Genomic DNA, 19014 nt, shown 5'->3' on the forward strand with positions numbered 1-19014 from the left:
GGTGTTTGTCCCATTTTGCAAATTCTTGTTGTGTTAGCGGTCACCGCACCTCACTGCCATAGAGTGCAATTGGTTCAATTACTGATTTAAAATTTTTGAGCCAAATGCTAATTGGGATTTCTATTTGGATTGATTTTTTAATGGCATAGAAAGCCCTTCTTGCTTTCTCTTTCAGTTCATTCACAGCCAGATGAAAATTTCCCGTAGAACTGATTTTTAAGCCCAAGTATGTGTAGTTAGCGGTTTGTTCAATTTTAGTTGTTCCTAGTGTGAAATTTATTTTGGGTCCCTGATGTCTGGATCTTTGCTGGAACACAAGGACTTTGGTTTTTGGGGGATTTATTGTCAGGGCCCAGGTCTGGCAGAACGACTCCAGCAGATCCAGGTTCTGCTGTAGACCCTCCTTAGTTGGTGACAGCAGAACCAGGTCATCTGCATAGAGGAGGAATTTAACCTTGGATTAATATAGGGTGAGGCCGGGTGCTGTAGATTGTTCAAGTAGTTTTGCCAATTCATTTATGTAAATATTAAAGAGTGTCGGTGAGATGGGCGAGCCCTGCGTCACCCCCCGCCCCTGTGGGAAGTATTTTGTTTGTTTGTCTCCAATTTTAACTGCACATTTATTGTTTGTATACATTGATTTAATTACATCATATATTTTTCCCCTACCCCACTTTCGATAAGTTTCAGGAATAGACCGTCGTGCCAGATGGAATCGAAAGCCTTCTGGAAATCTATAAAGCAGGCAAAAATTTTGCTTTTGTTTTGATGAACATGTTTATCAATTAGGGTCTGTAGGGTGAAGATATGATCTGATGTTCTATAGTTTGGTAGGAATCCAATTTGGCTTTTACTCAAGACATTGTGCTCCTCAAGGAAGTTTATAAGTCTTTTGTTTATGATACTACAGAATACCTTCCCCAGGTTACTGTTTACACAGATGCCTCGATAGTTATTTGGGTCGACTTTGTCCCCACTTTTGTATATGGGCGTTATGAGTCCTTTGTTCCAGATATCAGGGAAGTAACTGACACTCAGAACCAAGTTGAAGAGTTTTAGGATAGCCAGTTTCATTTTATCGTCTGTGTGTTTAATCATCTCGCTTAGTATGCCGTCTGCACCGCAAGCTTTTCCTGGTCGCAGGTCCTTGAGTTTTTCAAATAGCTCTGTTTCTGTTATTATGGAGTCTAGCGGGTTTTGGTTATCTTTTATGGCCATTTCGAGCTTTTCCAGTTTTTTGCATATTTGGTATTGCTCTGGCCTTAGTGTGTTTTTCTGGTATAATTTTTCAAAGTGGTTTTCCCATGTGTCTCCATTTTGAATGGCCAATTAACCCCGGACAGACCCCCGCCCCCACATTAACCCTGCACAGACCCCCCCCACATTAACCTCGGACAGACACCCCCCACATTAACCCCAGACCCCCCCCCACATTAACCCCAGACAGATCCCCCCCACATTAACCCCAGACCCCCCCCCACATTAACCCCAGACAGATCCCCCCACATTAACCCCTGACAGACCGCCCCCACATTAACCCCAGACAGACCCCCCCCACATTAACCCCAGACAGACCCCCCCCACATTAACCCCAGACAGACCCCCCCCACATTAACCCCGGACAGACCCCCCCCACATTAACCCCGGACAGACCCCCCCCACATTAACCCCAGACAGACCCCCCCACATTAACCCCAGACAGACCCCCCCCACATTAACCCCAGACAGACCTCCCCCACATCAACCCCGGACAGACCCCCCCACATTAACCCCAGACAGACCGCCCCCACATTAACCCCAGACAGACCCCCCCCACATTAACCCCGGACAGAACCCCCCCACATTAACCCCAGACAGACCCCCCCCCACATTAACCCCAGACAGACCCCCCCACATTAACCCCAGACAGACCCCCCCCCACATTTACCCCAGACAGACCCCCCCACATTAACCCCAGACAGACCCCCCCCACATTAACCCCAGACCCCCCCCACATTAACCCCGGACATACCCCCCCCCACATTAACCCCAGACAGACACCCCCACATTAACCCCAGACAGACCCCCCCACATTAACCCCAGACCCCACCCACATTAACTCCGGACAGACCCCCCCCCCACATTAACCCCAGACAGACCCCCCCACATTAACCCCAGACAGACCCCCCCACATTAACCCCAGTCCCCCCCCACATTAACCCCGGACAGACCCCCCCCCACATTAACCCCAGACAGACCCCCCCCCACATTAACCCCAGACCCCCCCCACATTAACCCCGGACAGACCCCCCCCAACGTTAACCCCGGACAGACCCCCCCCCCCACATTAACCCCGGACAGACCCCCCCCCCCACATTAACCCCGGACAGACCGCCCTCTAATTTTATTTCACATCAGAAAGGGTTGCTTGACCTTTCACCCTTTGGTACCTGGGGAATGAATCATCGAATGTTATGGCACAGAAGGAGGCCATTCGGCCCATCGTGCCTGTGCCGGCTCTTTGAACGAGCTCTCCAATTAGTCCCACTCCCCTGCTCTTGCCCCACAGACCTGCAGATATTGCCCTTTCAGGCAGCGCGTCCCAGATCACAACAACTCGCTGTGTAACAAATGTTTCCTCATCTCCTCTCTGGTTCTTCTGCCAATCACCTTGAATCTGTGTCCTCTGGTCACCGACCCTCCTGCCAATGGCAACAGTTTCTCCTTATTTACTCGATCGAAAGCCCTCATGATTTTGAACACCTCTATCAAATCTCCTCTCAACCTTCTCTGCTCTAAGAATAACCCCAGCTTCTCCAGTCTATCCACGTAACTGAAGTCCCTCATCCCTGGAACCATTCTCGTAAATCTTTCCTGCACCCTCTCTAAGGCCTTCACATCCTTCCTAACGTGCGGTGCCCAGAATTGGACACAAATGCTAATTGGGATTTCTATTTGGATTGATTTTTTAATGGCATAGAAAGCCCTTCTTGCTTTCTCTTTCAGTTCATTCACAGCCAGATGAAAATTTCCCGTAGAACTGATTTTTAAGCCCAAGTATGTGTAGTTAGTGGTTTGTTCAATTTTAGTTGTTCCTAGTGTGAAATTTATTTTGGGTCCCTGATGTCTGGATCTTTGCTGGAACACAAGGACTTTGGTTTTTTGGGGATTTATTGTCAGGGCCCAGGTCTGGCAGAACGACTCCAGCAGATCCAGGTTCTGCTGTAGACCCTCCTTAGTTGGTGACAGCAGAACCAGGTCATCTGCATAGAGGAGGAATTTAACCTTGGATTAATATAGGGTGAGGCCGGGTGCTGTAGATTGTTCAAGTAGTTTTGCCAATTCATTTATGTAAATATTAAAGAGTGTCGGTGAGATGGGCGAGCCCTGCGTCACCCCCCGCCCCTGTGGGGGGTATTTTGTTTGTTTGTCTCCAATTTTAACTGCACATTTATTGTTTGTATACATTGATTTAATTACATCATATATTTTTCCCCTACCCCACTTTCGATAAGTTTCAGGAATAGACCGTCGTGCCAGATGGAATCGAAAGCCTTCTGGAAATCTATAAAGCAGGCAAAAATTTTGCTTTTGTTTTGATGAACATGTTTATCAATTAGGGTCTGTAGGGTGAAGATATGATCTGATGTTCTATAGTTTGGTAGGAATCCAATTTGGCTTTTACTCAAGACATTGTGCTCCTCAAGGAAGTTTATAAGTCTTTTGTTTATGATACTACAGAATACCTTCCCCAGGTTACTGTTTACACAGATGCCTCGATAGTTATTTGGGTCGACTTTGTCCCCACTTTTGTATATGGACGTTATGAGTCCTTTGTTCCAGATATCAGGGAAGTAACTGACACTCAGAACCAAGTTGAAGAGTTTTAGGATAGCCAGTTTCATTTTATCGTCTGTGTGTTTAATCATCTCGCTTAGTATGCCGTCTGCACCGCAAGCTTTTCCTGGTCGCAGGTCCTTGAGTTTTTCAAATAGCTCTGTTTCTGTTATTATGGAGTCTAGCGGGTTTTGGTTATCTTTTATGGCCATTTCGAGCTTTTCCAGTTTTTTGCATATTTGGTATTGCTCTGGCCTTAGTGTGTTTTTCTGGTATAATTTTTCAAAGTGGTTTTCCCATGTGTCTCCATTTTGAATGGCCAATTAACCCCGGACAGACCCCCCCCCCCACATTAACCCTGGACAGACCCCCCCCACATTAACCCCGGACAGACACCCCCCACATTAACCCCGGACAGACACCCCCCACATTCACCCCAGACCCCCCCCCACATTAACCCCAGACAGATCCCCCCACATTAACCCCGGACAGACCCCCCCCACATTAACTCCAGACCCCCCCCACATGAACCCCAGACCCCCCCACATTAACCCTAGACAGATCCCCCCACATTAACCCCGGGCAGACCCCCCCCACATTAACCCCAGACCCCCCCCACATTAACCCCAGACCCCCCCCCACATTAACCCCAGACAGATCCCCCCACATTAACCCCAGACAGACCGCCCCCACATTAACCCCAGACAGATCCCCCCCACATTATCCCCAGACAGACCCCCCCCACATTAACCCCGGACAGACCCCCCCCACATTAACCCGAGACAGACCCCCCCACATTAACCCCAGACAGACCCCCCCACATTAACCCCAGACAGACCCCCCCCCACATTAACCCCAGACAGACCCCCCCCACATTAACACCGGACAGAGCCCCCACATTAACCCCGGACAGAGCCCCCACATTAACCCCGGACAGACCCCCGCCACATTAACCCCAGACAGACCCCCCCCACATTAACCCCAGACAGACCCCCCCCCACATTAACCCCAGACAGACCCCCCCCACATTAACCCCAGACAGACCCCCCCCACATTAACCCCGGACAGACCCCCCCCACATTAACCCCGGACAGACACCCCCCACATTAACCCCGGACAGACACCCCCCACATTAACCCCGGACAGACACCCCCCACATTAACCCCAGACAGACACCCCCCACATTAACCCCAGACAGACACCCCCCACATTAACCCCAGACCGACCCCCCCCACATTAACCCCAGACAGACCCCCCCCACATTAACCCCGGACAGACCCCCCCCACATTAACCCCAGACGCCCCCCACATTAACCCTGGACAGACCCCCCTACATTAACCCCGGCCCCCCCACATTAGCCCCAGACAGACCCCCCCCCACATTAACCCCAGATAGACCGCCCCCACATTAACCCCGGACAGACCCCCCCCCACATTAACCCCAGACCGCCCCCACATTAACCCCAGACAGACCCCCCCCCACGTTAACCCCAGACAGACCCCCCCCACGTTAACCCCAGACAGACCCCCCCCACGTTAACCCCAGACAGACCCCCCCCACATTAACCCCGGACAGAGCCCTGCCACATTAACCCCAGACAGACCCCCCCACATTAACCCCAGACAGACCCCCCCTCATTAACCCCAGACAGACCCCCCCCACATTAACCCCAGACAGACCCCCCCCACATTAACCCCAGACAGACCCCCCCACATTAACCCCAGACAGACCCCCCCCACATTAACCCCAGACAGACAATACAATACAATACAAATCGCTTTATTGGCATGATAAGGTACATCTTATGTTGCCAAAGCATCAAAACACATCTATGGTTGAACACACAAACGCGGTTCCATTCATAGTGTATAAACAGGTATATCCCTGACTTTATAAATATACATTCGCCTTGTTTATACATACTCTTGTCCAAGTTTACTGGTTGTCCCTCTGTTCATGGCAAGCTGTAACATAGTGTGCCGCCAGTGTTACACAGCTTCTCTCCTCCACCAGCAGGAATGGGAGTTTTTGGTTTTCATCAGATTTCTGAATTCAGGGCATATTTGTGAGAATTTCTGGTAGAAATTCTCTCTGATGCCCTGATATTTTCCACAGGCTGTGAGGAAGTGCATCTCTGTCTCAACTACTGCCTGACTGCAGTGAGAGCATATCCTGTCTTCTCTTGGCAGCCTGGTCTGCCTGTGTCTGCCTTTTTCGATCGCTAGGCTATGTTCGCTAAGTCTGTACCTTGTCAAGGTTCTTCTCAGTTTGTTATCCTTTACCATGGTCAGGTAATCAGCTATGTTGTATTGTCTGTTTAGGGCCAAGTAGCAATTGAGTTTGCTTTGGGTTTTTGTTGTTTCTGCCCAATATGACAGATATTTTTCCTTTTGCTTAGCGACGATTGTGTTGGGTCGAATTCTTTGTGTTACCCTGTCACTGTCCTGGGACTGGTTATTGTTAGTATTGTTATTAGTTACTTTATTGAGTCCCAGGACTAGTTGACTGAGGGTATTCTTCTTTATGGTCAGCTCTTGGCATTTCAGGGCGTCGTAGTGATAGCATTGGGGGTTGCTCATTTGTAGGTGATTCCAAAATTTGGTGGCTCTTTTTTGGATAGTGATTATTAATGGGTATTGGCCTAGTTCCGCCCTGCATGCGTTGTTTACTGTTTTCCTTTGAGTCCGGAGGATACTTTTACAGAATTCCGCATGTAGGATCTCAATTGGGTGTTTGTCCCATTTTGCAAAATCTTGTTGTGTTAGTGGTCCCCAGACCTCACTGCCATAGAGTGCAATTGGTTCAATTACTGATTTGAAAATTTTGAGCCAAATGCTAATTGGGATTTCTATTTGGATTGATTTTTTGATGGCATAGAAAGCCCTTCTTGCTTTCTCTTTCAGTTCATTCACAGCCAGTTTGAAGTTTCCCGTAGAACTGATATTTAAGCCCAAGTATGTGTAGTGAGTGGTTTGTTCAATTTTGGTTGTTCCTACTGTGAAATTTATTGTGGGTCCATGTTGTTTGGATCTTTGCTGGAACACAAGGACTTTGGTTTTTTGGGGATTTATTGTCAGGGCCCAAGTCTGGCAGTACGACTCCAGCAGGACCAGGTTCTGCTGTAGACCCTCCTTAGTTGGTGACAGCAGAACCAGGTCGTCGGCATAGAGGAGGAATTTAACCTTGGATTCATATAGGGTGAGGCCGGGTGCTGTAGATTGTTCAAGTAGTTTTGCCAATCCATTAATGTAAATATTAAAGAGTGTCGGTGAGATTGGCGAGCCCTGCGTCACCCCCCGCCCCTGTGGGAAGTATTTTGTTTGTTTGTCTCCAATTTTAACTGCACATTTATTGTTTGTATACATTGATTTAATTACATCATATGTTTTCCCTCCTACCCCGCTTTCGATAAGTTTCAGGAATAAACCGTCATGCCAGATGGAGTCGAAAGCCTCCCCCACATTAACCCCGGACAGACCCCCCCCACATTAACCCCAGACAGACTCCCCCCACATTAACCCCAGACAGACTCCCCCCACATTAACCCCAGACAGACTCCCCCCACATTAACCCCAGACAGACCGCCCCCCCACATTAACCCCAGACAGACCCCCCCCCATTAACCCCGGACTGACCCCCCCCCCCCACATTAACCCCGGACTGACCCCCCCCCCCACATTAACCCCGGACAGACCCCCCCCCCACATTAACCCCGGACAGACCCCCCCCCACATTAACCCCGGACAGAGCCCCCCCACATTAATCCCAGACAGACACCCCCAGACAGACTCCCCCCACATTAACCCCAGACAGACTCCCCCCACATTAACCCCAGACAGACCCCCCCCCCAAATTAACCCCAGACAGACCCCCCCACATTAACCCCGGACAGACCCCCCCCCATTAACCCCGGACAGACACCCCCCACCACATTAACCCCAGACAGACCCCCCCACATTAACCCCGGACAGACCCCCCCCCATTAACCCCGGACAGACACCCCCCCCCACATTAACCCCGGACAGACCCCCCCCACATTAACCCCGGACAGACCCCCCCCACATTAACCCCAGACAGACCCCCCCCCACATTAACCCCAGACAGATCCCCCCCACATTAACCCCGGACAGACACCCCCCCACATTAATCCCAGACAGACACCCCCACATTAACCCCAGACCCCACCCACATTAACCCCGGACAGACCCCCCCACATTAACCCCAGACAGACCCCCCCACATTAACCCCAGACAGACCCCCCCACATTAACCCCAGTCCCCCCCCACATTAACCCCAGTCCCCCCCCACATTAACCCCGGACAGACCCCCCCCACATTAACCCCAGACAGACCCCCCCCACATTAACCCCAGACAGACCCCCCCCCCACATTAACCCCAGACAGACACCCCCCCACATTAACCCCAGACAGACACCCCCCCACATTAACCCCAGACCCCCCCACATTAACCCCGGACAGACCCCCCCCCACGTTAACCCCGGACAGACCCCCCCCCACATTAACCCCGGACAGACCCCCCCCCCCACGTTAACCCCGGACAGACCCCCCCCCCCACATTAACCCCGGACAGACCCCCCCCCCACATTAACCCCGGACAGACCCCCCCCCCACATTAACCCCGGACAGACCCCCCTCTAATTTTATTTCACATCAGAAAGGGTTGCTTGACCTTTCACCCTTTGGTACCTGGGGAATGAATCATCGAATGTTATGGCACAGAAGGAGGCCATTCGGCCCATCGTGCCTATGCCGGCTCTTTGAACGAGCTCTCCAATTAGTCCCACTCCCCTGCTCTTGCCCCACAGACCTGCAGATATTGCCCTTTCAGGCAGCGCGTCCCAGATCACAACAACTCGCTGTGTAACAAATGTTTCCTCATCTCCTCTCTGGTTCTTTTGCCAATCACCTTGAATCTGTGTCCTCTGGTCACCGACCCTCCTGCCAATGGCAACAGTTTCTCCTTATTTACTCGATCGAAAGCCCTCATGATTTTGAACACCTCTATCAAATCTCCTCTCAACCTTCTCTGCTCTAAGAATAACCCCAGCTTCTCCAGTCTATCCACGTAACTGAAGTCCCTCATCCCTGGAACCATTCTCGTAAATCGTTCCTGCACCCTCTCTAAGGCCTTCACATCCTTCCTAACGTGCGGTGCCCAGAATTGGACACAAATGCTAATTGGGATTTCTATTTGGATTGATTTTTTAATGGCATAGAAAGCCCTTCTTGCTTTCTCTTTCAGTTCATTCACAGCCAGATGAAAATTTCCCGTAGAACTGATTTTTAAGCCCAAGTATGTGTAGTTAGTGGTTTGTTCAATTTTAGTTGTTCCTAGTGTGAAATTTATTTTGGGTCCCTGATGTCTGGATCTTTGCTGGAACACAAGGACTTTGGTTTTTTGGGGATTTATTGTCAGGGCCCAGGTCTGGCAGAACGACTCCAGCAGATCCAGGTTCTGCTGTAGACCCTCCTTAGTTGGTGACAGCAGAACCAGGTCATCTGCATAGAGGAGGAATTTAACCTTGGATTAATATAGGGTGAGGCCGGGTGCTGTAGATTGTTCAAGTAGTTTTGCCAATTCATTTATGTAAATATTAAAGAGTGTCGGTGAGATGGGCGAGCCCTGCGTTACCCCCCGCCCCTGTGGGAAGTATTTTGTTTGTTTGTCTCCAATTTTAACTGCACATTTATTGTTTGTATACATTGATTTAATTACATCATATATTTTTCCCCTACCCCACTTTCGATAAGTTTCAGGAATAGACCGTCGTGCCAGATGGAATCGAAAGCCTTCTGGAAATCTATAAAGCAGGCAAAAATTTTGCTTTTGTTTTGATGAACATGTTTATCAATTAGGGTCTGTAGGGTGAAGATATGATCTGATGTTCTATAGTTTGGTAGGAATCCAATTTGGCTTTTACTCAAGACATTGTGCTCCTCAAGGAAGTTTATAAGTCTTTTGTTTATGATACTACAGAATACCTTCCCCAGGTTACTGTTTACACAGATGCCTCGATAGTTATTTGGGTCGACTTTGTCCCCACTTTTGTATATGGGCGTTATGAGTCCTTTGTTCCAGATATCAGGGAAGTAACTGACACTCAGAACCAAGTTGAAGAGTTTTAGGATAGCCAGTTTCATTTTATCGTCTGTGTGTTTAATCATCTCGCTTAGTATGCCGTCTGCACCGCAAGCTTTTCCTGGTCGCAGGTCCTTGAGTTTTTCAAATAGCTCTGTTTCTGTTATTATGGAGTCTAGCGGGTTTTGGTTATCTTTTATGGCCATTTCGAGCTTTTCCAGTTTTTTGCATATTTGGTATTGCTCTGGCCTTAGTGTGTTTTTCTGGTATAATTTTTCAAAGTGGTTTTCCCATGTGTCTCCATTTTGAATGGCCAATTAACCCCTGACAGACCCCCCCCCCCCACATTAACCCCGGACAGACCCCCCCCACATTAACCCCGGACAGACCCCCCCACATTAACCCCGGACAGACCCCCCCCACATTAACCCCGGACAGACACCCCCCACATTAACCCCAGACCCCCCCCCCACATTAACCCCAGACAGATCCCCCCACATTAACCCCGGACAGACCCCCCCCACATTAACCCCAGACAGATCCCCCCAAATTAACCCCGGACAGACCCCCCACATTGACCCCAGACAGACCCCCCCACTTTGACCCCAGACAGACCACCCCACATTAACCCCAGACAGACCCCCCCACATTAACCCCGGACAGAGCCCCCACATTAACCCCGGACAGAGCCCCCACATTAACCCCAGACAGACCCCCCACATTAACCCCAGACAGACCCCCCCTACATTAACCCCAGACAGACCCCCCCACATTAACCCCAGACAGACCCCTCCCCGCATTAACCCCGGACAGACCCCCCCCCCACATTAACCCCAGACGCCCCCCACATTAACCCTGGACAGACCCCCCTACATTAACCCCAGACAGACCCACCCACATTAACCCCAGATAGACCGCCCCCACATTAACCCCTGACAGACCCCCCCCCACATTAACCCCAGACCGCCCCCCACATTAACCCCAGACAGACCCCCCCACATTAACCCCAGACAGACCCCCCCACATTAACCCCAGACAGACCCCCCACATTAACCCCAGACAGACCCCCCCACATTAACCCCAGACAGACCCCCCCACATTAACCCCAGACAGAACCCCCACATTAACCCCAGACAGACCCCCCACATTAACCCCAGACAGACCCCCCCCACATTAACCCCACACAGACCCCTCCCCACATTAACCCCAGACGCCCCCCACATTAACCCTGGACAGACCCCCCTACATTAACCCCAGACCCCCCCACATTAACCCCAGACAGACCCCCCCACATTAACCCCAGATAGACCGCCCCCACATTAACCCCGGACAGACACCCCCCACATTAACCCCAGACCGCCCCCCCCCACATTAACCCCAGACCGCCCCCCACATTAACCCCAGACCGCCCCCCACATTAACCCCAGACAGACCCCCCCCCACATTAACCCCAGACAGACCCCCCCCACATTAACCCCAGACAGACCCCCCCACATTAACCCCAGACAGACCCCCCCACATTAACCCCAGACAGACCCCCCCACATTAACCCCAGACAGACCCCCCCCACATTAACCCTGGACAGACCCCCCTACATTAACCCCAGACCCCCCCACATTAACCCCAGACAGACCCCCCCACATTAACCCCAGACAGACCCCCCCCACATTAACCCTGGACAGACCCCCCTACATTAACCCCAGACCCCCCCACATTAACCCCAGACAGACCCCCCCACATTAACCCCGGACAGACCCCCCCCACATTAACCCCAGACCGCCCCCCACATTAACCCCAGACAGACCCTCCCACATTAACCCCAGACAGACCCCCCCACATTAACCCCAGACAGACCCCCCCACATTAACCCCAGACAGACCCCCCCACATTAACCCCAGACAGACCCCCCCCACGTTAACCCCAGACAGACCCCCCCCACGTTAACCCCAGACAGACCCCCCCCACGTTAACCCCAGACAGACCCCCCCCACATTAACCCCGGACAGAGCCCCCACATTAACCCCGGACAGAGCCCGCACATTAACCCCGGACAGAGCCCCGCCACATTAACCCCAGACAGACCCCCCCCACATTAACCCCAGACAGACCCCCCCCCACATTAACCCCAGACAGACCCCCCCACATTAACCCCAGACAGACCCCGCCCCACATTAACCCCAGACAGATCCCCCCCACATTAACCCCAGACAGACCCCCCCCACATTAACACCAGACAGACCCCCCCCACATTAACCCCAGACAGACCCCCCCCACATTAACCCCAGACAGACCCCTCCCACATTAACCCCAGACAGACCCCTCCCCACATTAACCCCAGACAGACCCCTCCCCACATTAACCCCAGACAGACCCCTCCCCACATTAACCCCAGACAGACCACCCCCACATTAACCCCAGACAGACCCCTCCCCACATTAACCCCAGACAGACCCCTCCCCACATTAACCCCAGACAGACCACCCCCACATTAACCCCGGACTGACCCCCCCACATTAACCCCAGACAGACCCCTCCCCACATTAACCCCAGACAGACCACCCCACATTAACCCCAGACAGACCCCCCCCACATTAACCCCAGACAGACCCCTCCCCACATTAACCCCAGACAGACCACCCCACATTAACCCCAGACAGACCACCCCACATTAACCCCAGACAGACCCCCCCCACATTAACCCCGGACTGACCCCCCCCCCCACATTAACCCCAGACAGACCCCCCCACATTAACCCCAGACAGACTCCCCCCACATTAACCCCAGACAGACCCCCCCCCAAATTAACCCCAGACAGACCCCCCCACATTAACCCCAGACAGACCCCCCCCCACATTAACCCCGGACAGACCCCCCCCACATTAACCCGAGACCCCCCCCACATTAACCCCAGACAGACCCCCCCCCACATTAACCCCAGACAGACCCCCCCACATTACAATACAATACAATACAATACAAATCGCTTTATTGGCATGATAAGAGTCATAGAGTCATAGAGTTTTACAGCACAGAAAGAGCCCCTTCGGCCCATCGTGTCTGCGCCGCCCATCCATCCCTGTCCAGTCTAATCCCATTTTCCAGCATTTGGTCCATAGCCTTGTATGCAACGGCATTTCAAGTGCTCATCCAAATGCTTCTTGAATGTTGTGAGGGTTCCTGCCTCTACCACCCTTTCAGGCATTGAGTTCCACATTCCAACCACCCTCTGGGTGAAAAAGTTCCTCCTCAAATCCCCTCTAAATCTCCTGCCCCTTACCCTGAATCTATGCCCCCTTGTTATTGACCCCCCTACTAAGGGGAAAAGTTCCTCTTTGTCTACCCTATCTATGCCCCTCATCATTTTGTACACCTCAATCAGGTCCCCCCTCAGCCTTCTTTGCTCCAAGGAAAACAACCCCAGCCTGTCCAGCCTCTCTTCATAGCTGAGGCGCTCCATCCCAGGTAACATCCTGGTGAATCTTCTCTGCACCCTCTCCAAAGCAATCACATCCTTCCTATAGTGAGGCGACCAGAACTGCACACAGTACTCCAGCTGTGGCCTCACCAGCATTTTGTACAGTTCCATCATAACCTCCCTGCTCTTATATTCTATGCCTCGGCTAATGAAGGCAAGTATCCCATATGCCTTTTTAACCACCTTATCTACCTGTTCCGCTGCCTTCAGGGATCTATGTACATGTACACCAAGGTCCCTCTGACCCTCTGTACTTCCTAGGGTCCTACCACTCATTGTGTATTCCCTTGCCTTATTTGTCCGTCCAAAATGCATCACCTCGCACTTTTCAGGGTTAAATTCCATTTGCCACTTTTCCGCCCATCTGACCAACCCGTTTATATCGTCCTGTAGCCTGAGGCTTTCCTCCTCTCAATTTACCACCCCACCAATTTTCGTGTCATCTGCGAACTTACTGATCATACCTTTTACATTCTCATCCAAATCATTTATGTAGATCACAAACAACAAGGGACCCAGCACCGATCCCTGAGGTACCCCACTGGACACAGGCTTCCAGTCACAAAAGCAACCTTCGACCATCACCCTCTGCCTCCTGCCACTCAGCCAGTTTAGGATCCAACGCGCCAAGGCACCCTGGATCCCATGGGCTCTTACCTTCTTGACCAGTCTCCTATGCGGGACTTTGTCAAAAGCTTTACTGAAGTCCATGTAAACCACATCCACAGCATTTCCCTCATCCACCCCCCTAGTCACCCCCTCGAAAAATTCAATCAGATTTGTCAGACATGATTTACCCTTGACAAAGCCATGCTGACTATCCCCGATTAATCCTTGCCTCTCCAAGTGGAGACTAATTTTGTCCCTCAGAATTTTTTCCAATAATTTCCCTACCACAGATGTTAGGCTCACTGGCCTGTAATTCCCTGGTTTATCCCTGCTACCCTTCTTGAATAATGGTACTACGTTAGCTGTTCTCCAGTCCTCTGGTACATCCCCTGTGGCCAGAGAGGTTCTGAAAATTTGTGTCAGAGCCCCTGCAATCTCCTCCTTTGCCTCCCACAGCAGCCTGGGATACATCTCGTCTGGGCCTGGGGATTTATCCACTTTTTGGCCTGCTAAAACCGCTAGCACCTCCTCCCTCTCGATGCTAATATGTTCAAGTATGTCACAGCCCCCTTGCCCGATTTCTATGTCTGCATCGTCTTTCTCCATAGGTACATCTTATGTTGCCAAAGCATCAAGACACATCCATGGTTGAACACATAAACACGGCTCCATTCATACAGTGTATAAACAGGTATATCCCTGAGTTTAAAAATATACAATATACTCTTGTCTTAGTTTACTGGTTGTCCCTCTGTTCATGGCAAGCTGTAACATAGTGTGCCGCCAGTGTTACACAGCTTCTCTCCTCCCCCAGCAGGAATGGAAGTTTTTGGTTGTCAGTCAGATTTCTGAATTCAGGGCATATTTGTGAGAATTTTTGGTAGAAATTCTCCCTGATGCCCTGATATTTTCCACAGGCTGTGAGGAAGTGCATCTCTGTCTCCACTACTCCCTGACTGCAGTGAGAGCATATCCTGTCTTCTCTTGGCAGCCTGGTCTGCCTGTGTCTGCCTTTTTCGATCGCTAGGCTATGTTCGCTAAGTCTGTACCTTGTCAAGGTTCTTCTCAGTTTATTATCCTTTACCATGGTCAGGTAATCAGCTATGTTGTATTGTCTGTTTAGGGCCAAGTAGCAATTGAGTTTGCTTTGGGTTTTTGTTGTTTCTGCCCAATATGACAGATATTTTTCCTTTTGCTTAGCGACGATTGTGTTGGGTCGAATTCTTTGTGTTACCCTGTCACTGTCCTGGGACTGGTTATTGTTAGTATTGTTATTAGTTACTTTATTGAGTCCCATTACTAGTTGACTGAGGGTATTCTTCTTTATGGTCAGCTCTTGGCATTTCAGGGCGTCGTAGTGATAGCATTGGGGGTTGCTCATTTGTAGGTGATTCCAAAATTTGGTGGCTCTTTTTTGGATAGTGATTATTAATGGGTATTGGCCTAGTTCCGCCCTGCATGCGTTGTTTACTGTTTTCCTTTGAGTCCGGAGGATACTTTTACAGAATTCCGCATGTAGGATCTCAATTGGGTGTTTGTCCCATTTTGCAAAACCTTGTTGTGTTAGTGGTCCCCAGACCTCACTGCCATAGAGTGCAATTGGTTCAATTACTGATTTGAAAATTTTGAGCCAAATGCTAATTGGGATTTCTATTTGGATTGATTTTTTGATGGCATAGAAAGCCCTTCTTGCTTTCTCTTTCAGTTCATTCACAGCCAGTTTGAAGTTTCCCGTAGAACTGATGTTTAAGCCCAAGTATGTGTAGTGAGTGGTTTGTTCAATTTTGGTTGTTCCTACTGTGAAATTTATTGTGGGTCCATGTTGTTTGGATCTTTGCTGGAACACAAGGACTTTGGTTTTTTGGGGATTTATTGTCAGGGCCCAAGTCTGGCAGTACGACTCCAGCAGGTCCAGGTTCTGCTGTAGACCCTCCTTAGTTGGTGACAGCAGAACCAGGTCGTCGGCATAGAGGAGGAATTTAACCTTGGATTCATATAGGGTGAGGCCGGGTGCTGTAGATTGTTCAAGTAGTTTTGCCAATCCATTAATGTAAATATTAAAGAGTGTCGGTGAGATTGGCGAGCCCTGCGTCACCCCCCGCCCCTGTGGGAAGTATTTTGTTTGTTTGTCTCCAATTTTAACTGCACATTTATTGTTTGTATACATTGATTTAATTACATCATATGTTTTCCCTCCTACCCCGCTTTCGATAAGTTTCAGGAATAAACCGTCATGCCAGATGGAGTCGAAAGCCTTCTGGAAATCTACAAAGCATGCGTAGATTTTGCTTTTGTTATGGTGAACGTGTTTGTCAATTAGGGTCTGTAGGGTGAAGATATGATCGGATGTTCTATAGTTTGGCAGGAATCCAATTTGGCTTTTACTCAAGACATTGTGCTCTTCAAGGAAGTTTATAAGTCTTTTGTTTATGATGCTACAGAATACCTTCCCCAGGTTACTGTTTACACAGATGCCTCGATAGTTGTTTGGGTCGATTTTGTCCCCACTTTTGTATATGGGTGTTATGAGTCCTTTGTTCCAGATGTCAGGGAAATAACCGACACTCAGAACCAAGTTGAAGAGTTTTAGGATAGCCAGTTTCAGTTTGTCGTCTGCGTGTTTAATCATCTCGTTTAGTATGCCGTCTGTCCCGCAAGCTTTTCCTGGTCGCAGGTCCTTGAGTTTTTCAAGAAGTTCTTTTTCTGTTATTATGGCGTCTAGCGGGTTTTGGTTATCTTTTATGGCCATTTCAAGCTTTTCTAGTTTTTTGCGTATTTGGTGTTGCTCTGGTCTTAGTGTGTTTTTCTGGTATAATTTTTCAAAGTGGTTTACCCATGTGTCCCCATTTTGAATGGACAAATCGTCGTGTTGTTTTTTGTGTAGTGTTTTCAAGTTTTCCCAGAAACAATTGGAATCAATGGATTCCTCCATGGAGCTGAGTGTATTCTTAATATATTGCTCTTTTTTGGTTCTGAGTGTTTTTCTGTATTGTGTTAGTGTCTGACAATAAGTAAGGCGTAATTCCTCGTTTTCTGGATGTCTGTGTTTTTGGTTTGATAGTTTTCTAAGTTTTTTCCTCATGTTATGGCAATCATGGTCAAACCATTTTTCATAGTTTTTTGTTTAGGGTTTGTTCTTGCGAGCTTTCAAGTTTGCATTTGTTGCCAAATTATCAAAAATATTGTTTAGTTTACTAACTGCCCGGTTTACGCCTTCTTTATTGTGAGTGTATATGTTATCCAGAAAGGTGTCTAAGAGAGCTTGAGTTGATGCATTGCTAATTGTTTTCTGGTATTTTTCCGTGTCATTTTTGGCCCATCTGTACGATTTTTTGGTGTTGTACAGTTTACTGGGTTGTGTTTCTATGTTGTTTGTTTCTGTCTTTTTGAGAAACATAGTAATTTGGCTGTGATCTGACAGTGTTGTTTGTGGTTTGACTGTGAATGCTCTGAAAGAGGATGGGTCCAAGTCTGTAATCATATAGTCTACTGTGCTGCAGCCAAGAGGTGAGCAGTAGGTCGATCTTCCTAGGAGGTCTCCTATGAACCTACCATTGACAATGTACAGACCCAGGTTTCGACAGAGCTGTAGTAGCTGTTTACCGTTGGTATTTGACTGCTTGTCGCAGTTATGCCTGTATGGAAGGGAAGGGATGTCAAAGTGGTTATTCCCCAAAACGTAATTGTTTCCCTGATTATTGGTGAAGTCTGGTTCTTCGCCCGTTCTTGAATTGAGGTCCCCACAGATCAACACGTTCCCCTGGGCCTGGTATTGGATAATTTCCCCCTCCATGTTGGAGAAGGTGTCCTCTTTGTAGTACGGGGAATCGATTGGAGGGATATAAAGTGCGCAAATGTAAACATCTTGGGTGTTTGAGATAATCTCCCTCTCAAGTTTGAGCCACATATGGTTTTCGCCCTTTTTTATAAATTTGATGTAATTCTTAAGTTCTGTTTTAAACCAGATCAGTATGCCTCCGGAGTCTCTGCCTTGGGTTACACTTGGTAATTTATTGGAGGGGACCACTAGCTCAGTGTACCCTTGGGGACAGCCGGTGTGTCCTTTTCCTTTATACCAAGTTTCCTGTAAAATGATAATATCTAGATCTTTAGTTTCCTCTATGAACTCTGGGGTCCTACTCTTCACTTCTCGCACTGAAGAGCGTAGACCTTGGATATTCCAGGTCGAAATATATAAGGATTTCATGTTAAGTTTTATCTTTTTCTATGATAGGTTAAAGAGTGGTACGTGTTTGTCGTGTCTAAGTGTGGGGAAAAAAAAGATCACCCCAGTTGTCCACAAAAGTTAATACAATTTGGTTACAGTTCTTTCTATTAATTAGTCCTTGATCCATAAGGCGGAAGTAGATGCTGCTGCACATCTGCTTATTGTCTCTTAATGGATTGTTTCTGTCTGAGGTATTGCGTACGTCCTGTGCATCTCTCCCTCTGTCTGGCTGGTAGCGGTCCTATTCCCTTGTGGGACAGGAGTGGTGCAGGTCTGATAATGTTGTTTTGCATGGGGATCCTCTCCGGTCTCGGTTGGTGTGGTGGTGGTCTTTGTAGTGTTCCTGATATGTACCCCGCTGATCTCTGGTGGTCGGGGGGGGGGGTCCTCTTGGAGTCTGGGTATGGACCCGGTTAAAAGCGACGTCCTTCAGGTCTTTAGCAAAGATCGATATTTTTTGCCTTTGGATGTGGACGTGGTCGTAAAGACATTCTTCATCGAGGGTGGGGTGTTGGACCAGGTGTACGTTGTGGTTTGATTCGCATTCTGTTGCTATGCTGGCATTTATCTCATGAATTGTGTTGTTGTTGAAGTCTGTTCTCGGCAATATTAACCCCAGACAGACCCCCCCCACATTAACCCCGGACAGACCCCCCCCCCACATTAACCCCGGACAGACCCCCCCCCCCCACATTAACCCCAGACAGACCCCCCCACATTAACCCCAGACCCCACCCACATTAACCCCGGACAGACCCCCCCACATTAACCCCAGGCAGACCCCCC

The sequence above is a fragment of the Somniosus microcephalus genome, chromosome 9 (assembly GCF_052327205.1).
Source record: "Somniosus microcephalus isolate GS21.2 chromosome 9, FLI_Smic_1.0, whole genome shotgun sequence".
Classification (NCBI taxonomy): Eukaryota; Metazoa; Chordata; class Chondrichthyes; order Squaliformes; family Somniosidae; genus Somniosus; species Somniosus microcephalus.